The following is a 6,433-nucleotide window of genomic DNA, read 5'->3' as shown; positions in this document are numbered from 1 at the left end:
AAATCACAGGCATCTGGTGTGCTTTAACACTTCAAAGGGAAGAGCTAAGTTGTGCGATAAGCTGAAAAGAGTCTCCCCAAGGACACTGATAAAGATGAGGAGCCTTCAGCCTCACGACCACCAGGAGGCGGGACAAGACCGACCCCCTAGCAACACGTCGCTCAGACACAGAATATACCAGGATTGACACATATACGGGAACCAGAAGAGTATATAATCAGCTACTTTCGGGAAGCAGGTGTGCGCCGTTGGCGGAGCAAAGACTCCCCGGCCGCCCAGCGCTGTTTTGCTTGCTGCCGCTTGCTTAATAAACTAATTTGATTAATTGGACTGGTTCCTGTCAATTATTGGGCCACAATCTATAACAAATTTGGTGCCGTGACTCGGATAGAGGCAATTTGGCTGTAAACCTCACAGGGGGGGCGCCCCGCTGAGTAAGCGGCCCCTGTTGGGGGTTTTTACACCCAAAACCTCTACCGACGAACTCGAAATTCGGCAGCAAGCAAATAAAAGCCGGCAACCCCGTAAACTTTGTGCACGAAGACCCGAACGAAGACTCAGGAATGAGTAAGTATAGGCCGGTGATCCGTTCGGTTGGGGTTGGGTATCCTGGAGTGTGCCTGTGTGAGACGTCCACTTGAGGACGAAGCAAGTGGGGACCCTTTAGTAGTGCGGTTCCCATCTCCCGCGAGGGACTGGGCCACGAACAGGGGGAAAAGACTGTGTGTGTGCGTGAAGGCACTCCGGAAGATGGGACAGAAGAAAAGCAAGCCTTCTGATCCCATGGGTGGGTCGGTGCCTAAGGTTAGGTTACCCCAGATACCGCCAGACAGTCCGTTAGGATTAATGATTAAATATTGGGATGATTACCCTTCTAGGCAGGGTAAGGATAAAGCAAAAATGATACATTATTGTATGGAAGTTTGGGGTGGGAAACAAATTAGAAGTGACCACCTGTATTGGCCCGTTTTTGGGTCCTTTGAAGATTGGATATGCCAGGCTTTACATATTTATGTTAATTCTAAGGAACCCTTTAGCCTGGAGGAGAGTGAATATGCACACTTGTGGATAAGGTCAGAGACTAGAGTAAATCTATATCACTTGAGAGAGAAGAAACAGGGGTAGGAAAAAGCCCAATTTGTAGCTAAATCATGGACGGACATTAGAAAGAAGCTGGAGAAAGTGGAGGATTGGCAGGATAGGGGTTTGGATGAATTGTTAAGGGAAGCCCAGAAAGTGTATGTCCGCAGGGAGGAGGAAATACATAAGAAACAAGCCAGAATGTTGGTAGCTGCAGTCAGAGAAGGGCAAAGGACGTCAACCCCTGGAAAAGGGTTTGAAGCTCGCCAGATAAGACAGGACACCCGAAAACCTTTAAGAGGGAGAGAATGGGGAACTGTGGTTTGTTTTTATTGTGGAGGAAAAGGGCATGTTAAAAAGGACTGCAGAAAGAGAATGATGGATGAGAAAATGTTCAAAGACTAGGGGTGTCAGGGGCTCTATTTGCTGGGAACCTGAGAAAAAAAAAAAAAAAAAAACCAACAAAAAAAACCAAAAAAACAACAGAGCCCTTGATAAAACTAGAAGTGGGACCCCAGCAACAAGAAATTGAGTTCCTAGTGGACTCGGGAGCAGAAAGATCTACCGTTCAAAAATTGCCCCAAGGATGTAAAATATCCTCGGCGACTATACAGGTTATTGGAGCAAAAGGAGAACCTTTTGGAATACCCGTAATAAAGGATGTGTTTTTTGAAACCCATTCTAAGGTAGGGGTGGGGTCCCTGCTACTCATGCCTGAAGCAGACTATAATTTATTGGGCCGAGATTTGATGATTGAATTAGGAATTGGCTTAGAAGTAAAAAATGAAACACTAAAAAAATTAAACTGTGTCCCTTACGAGTAAGAGATGAAGAGAAAATAAATCCTGAAGTCTGGTACACCCCGGAAACAGTAGGTAAGTTAGATATTGAACCCTTTTCAGTAACAATAAGGAACCCAGAAATACCAGTCAGGATAAAACAATACCCCCTTCCTAGAGAAGGGAGGCTAGGTTTGAAACCTGAGATCCAAAGATTACTTGAAAAGGGGTTGTTAGAACCCTGTATGTCTCCTTTTAATACTCCCATCCTGCCTGTAAAAAAAGCCGGATGGAAAATATAGGTTAGTACATGACTTACGAGAAATTAACCAGAGAACAATAGCTAGATTCCCGGTGGTGGCGAATCCACACGCCCTCCTGAGTCAAATAGGGCCCGATAATCAATGGTATAGTGTAATAGATCTGAAGGATGCATTCTGGGCATGCCCTCTCAAAGAAGATTGCCGAGATTACTTTGCTTTTGAATGGGAAGACCCAGATAACCATCGGAAACAACAATTACGGCGGACGGTATTGCCCCAAGGGTTTACCGAATCTCCGAACTTGTTCGGACAAGCCTTAGAACAAATCCTGAAGGGGTATGAGTTAAGTGAAGGAGTCACACTGGTCCAATATGTGGATGATTTGCTCCTAGCTGGTGATAGCGAAGAAAAAGTGAGGCAGGAAAGTATTAAGTTACTAAATTTTTTGAGTTTACAAGGATTGAAGGTATCAAAATCAAAACTACAATTTGTTGAGAAAGAAGTAAAATATCTGGGACACAGACTAAGCAAGGGAACTAAGAAATTAGACCCCGAAAGGGTGAATGGCATATTGTCATTACCGGCTCCTAGAACTAAAAGACAGGTTAGGCAATTATTAGGTCTCTTTGGCTATTGCAGGCAATGGATTGAGAACTATAGCAAAAAGGTGAAGTTCCTCTATACCAAATTAACTAAGGATGGATTATTGGAATGGTCGGAGGATGATGATAAACAATTAGAGACACTAAAAACTGATTTAGTAAATGCCCCAGTTTTGAGCCTGCCAGATGTAAAGAAACCATTTTATCTATTTATCAATGTTGATGAAGGGACCGCATTTGGGGTATTAGCACAAGAATGGGCAGGAAGAAAGAAACCTGTGGGATACTTATCTAAACTCCTGGACCCCGTAAGTAGGGGTTGGCCTACCTGCCTTCAAGCGGTAGTAGCCGCAGCCCTTTTGGTAGAGGAAGCCCATAAAATTACCTTTGGAGGAGAATTGAGGGTATTATCACCTCACAACATCAGGGGAATTTTGCAACAAAAAGCTGACAAATGGATAACAGACGCCCGGCTCCTAAAATATGAAGGCATCCTAATCTCCTCTCCCAAACTGGAACTCGAGGTAACAAGCGTGCAGAATCCAGCACAGTTTTTGTATGGGGAGCCGAGTGACAAAATAAATCATGATTGTCTTTACAACATTGAGGAGCAAACAAAAATCAGACCAGATTTAGATGAGAAAGAACTTGGAGAAGGAGAAAAGCTATTTGTAGATGGATCATCCCGGGTAGTTGAAGGAAAGAGAAAATCAGGATTTGCAATCATTGATGGAAAAACATTTAGTGTAATAGAATCAGGACCTCTGAGCCCTAGTTGGTCTGCACAGGCTTGTGAACTATATGCTGTATTAAGAGCCTTGCAACTTTTAAAAGGTAAAATTGGAACCATATATATGGATTCAAAATATGCCTTTGGCGTAGTGCATACTTTTGGAAAAATTTGGGAAGAAAGGGGTTTAATAAATTCTCAAGGAAAAGGATTAATACACCAGGAATTAATAATCCAGGTCTTACAAGCATTACGAGGACCAGCGGGAATAGCCGTAGTACATTTAAAAGGACACCAAAAAGGATTAAGCCCATTAGTCAGAGGAAACAATCTTGCTGATCAAGAAGCAAAAAGAGCGGCATTAATGGTGATCCAGACTAAAAGAACTCGGGAGGACTGTATAACTTGTGGAAAGGAATCAGACGAATTCCCATGTTATGAGCGTTGGAAGGATTTTGGAATCGATGCAGTCCCTTGCAGATGTCTAATTTATGATGAATGTGACAACCCCAAGTATAGCCATTGCCATCTACACGGAAAAATTCACTCAATCCTGAGTTTTACAGTGCAGGAAAAAGATAAGCTGACTCAGATGGGAATCAGGGAGACAGAAAAAGGAAAGTGGAAACTCCCGGATGGCCGGGAAGTTCTCCCAAAACCTCTGGCTTTGAAAATCATGCAAAAATTCCATGAGAACACCCATTGGGGAACTCAGGCGTTAGTGGATCAGTTTGCCACAAAGTATATGTGCATTGGTGTATACAATATAGCAAAGAGAATAGTTAGCGAATGTATGACATGCAAAAGGGTCAATAAACATCAGTTACGGGAAAAAGCCCTGGGGGGAGAGAACTGGCTCACAGACCATTTGCTAAAATCCAGCTAGACTTCACTGAACTTCCAAAGGTGGGACGATATAAATAATCATAGACCACCTAACCCATTTTGTGGAAGCATTCCCGACAGCTAGAGCCACCGCTCAAACCGTAGTGAAGACTTTGCTGGAAAATATAATCCCTAGGTATGGATCCATTGAGGTAATACACTCTGATAGGGGCTCCCATTTTGTTTCAAAAATAGCAAGGGAAGCTCTCTCCTCTTTGGGGACAAAATGGGAATATCATACTCCCTGGCATCCACAAAGCTCGGGAAAGGTAGAAAGAGTAAATGGGGAAATAAAGAAACAGCTCACAAAATTGATGTTAGAAACTAAGATGTCACGGGTAAAGTGCCTCCCCTTAGCACTATTGAATATAAGAACACAGCCCCGAACTGATGTAGGAATTTCCCCCTTTGAAATGTTATATGGGATGCCATACGATTTAGAAATTCCGCAGGACCACCCCCAACTTGAAAATTCACAAATTAGACCTTATATAATTCAACTCATGGCTAGGAGAGTAAAGCTGCGGAATAAGGGCTTAGTAGTACAGAGACCCCCCTTGGATGTAGCCATGCATAACATAAAGCCAGGAGACAAAGTGCTAATCAAATCATGGAAAGAGTCCCCATTAACCCCCCCGTTGGGAAGGGCCCTATCTCGTTTTACTCACCACAGAAACAGCCATCCGGACAGCAGAGAGAGGCTGGACTCATGCGAGCCGCGTAAAAGGACCATTAAAAGACTATTCTTGGGAAGTGACAAGCCCGCCTGGAGATCTGAAGATTGCCTTCAGGAGGTTGTAAATGGACACACATATAACTGTGGTACAAGTGAGCATATCGGTGGGGTACGGTTACGGTGATACAGGGGACATAAGAATCAAGTGTGACATTCTGAGCTGTAATTGTTATCCTTTTTATTTGTTTTATTTGTAAAGGGTGTCGAGAACGGAGGGGGACCCATTGCCGTTACGGGATACCCCCTCGAGGGGTTTGCCAACCTTGTGGGGACAAAGAGCGTGAGCTCACCAAATTGGCTCTAGACATAAAAATATTTAATGGTGAAATCCAGGAGCAATCTAGTGAATGGCGGGAGATATTTGCACGGGGTATTAAACCCGAGTACTATTGCTATCACCCTCGCGAACCTGCTCCATTTGTAATTGACATTATTAAAGTGTGTTGTCGCAAGACACTTAAAGGGGTTCAGTGCGATTCACCTGAAATGCACAGAAGCAAGCGACTAAAAATTGCATTTATTCTCCTGAAGACTACCCCTGCTGCCGAGAAGATGATACCCCTCGTGGCTCGAAGCAACCGAGTCGACGAGCGAGGCAGAGGAGTAAAAAGCTGTGGAGAACAGAACCCAAAGAGTGGGACTGTACAAAGACACTGGGAGGACTGCCTCAGTGTTAACCAAGGGAATCGCACGAAATGCCCCGGGAGGGGTGATAGCACTGAAAAGGACTGGGTAATTGGAGTGAGTGTTCAAACTAAACTTATTACCCGGCCGGGTTTCCACCCTTCTCGCCACACTCTAATTTTAATTTTACTAAATCTTGTAGGTTTCTTATTGTTTGCACAGCAAGGGGGGTTGTGTGTTGCTCTGGATGAGGAATGCTGCGTATATGCAGATCACACTGGAGTAGTTAGAGACACCATGACAAAACTACGAGAAGGATTAGAAAAAAGAAAGAAAGAAAGAGAAGCACAGCAAAGTTGGTATGAATCTTGGTTCAATTATTCCCCATGGATGACTACGCTATTGTCTACCATCGCGGGACCTATGATACTATTAATTTTGGGATTAACATTTGGCCCTTGTATATTGAACAAAGTAATTGAAGTTGTAAAGGGCAGACTGGAAGCTGCCCATTTAATGCTTCTCAGGGCTAAATACGAGTCATTAGATAAGGAACCAGCAATAGAAGAAACATTAGCTTTAAGTCACGCTGAACTCCAAAGATTTGATGAACAAAATGGTAAATAAAAAAAAAAAGGGGGGATTGTAATAAATAGAATCATGTTTGTTAATCAAATCAGGCTTTCTTAAAGGCTGGTGAAAAATTACAATGTTTCGACTCTTCACATACTTAA

The 6,433-nt window shown here is 43.4% G+C and overlaps 1 long non-coding RNA gene across 1 annotated transcript; it reads left to right on the top strand.

Annotated features, from left to right (window-relative positions):
• The first annotated feature begins 258 nt into the window (after positions 1–258).
• Positions 259–5,776, top strand: LOC128901964 (uncharacterized). Its single transcript, XR_008463557.1, has 3 exons — positions 259–567; positions 4,986–5,161; positions 5,607–5,776. It is a non-coding gene; the product is annotated as an uncharacterized LOC128901964 (long non-coding RNA).
• The last annotated feature ends 657 nt before the right edge of the window (positions 5,777–6,433 follow it).

Source organism: Rissa tridactyla, chromosome W (genome assembly GCF_028500815.1).
Source record: "Rissa tridactyla isolate bRisTri1 chromosome W, bRisTri1.patW.cur.20221130, whole genome shotgun sequence".
Taxonomy (NCBI): Eukaryota; Metazoa; Chordata; class Aves; order Charadriiformes; family Laridae; genus Rissa; species Rissa tridactyla.
This window is presented reverse-complemented; position numbering and strand designations above follow the sequence as displayed.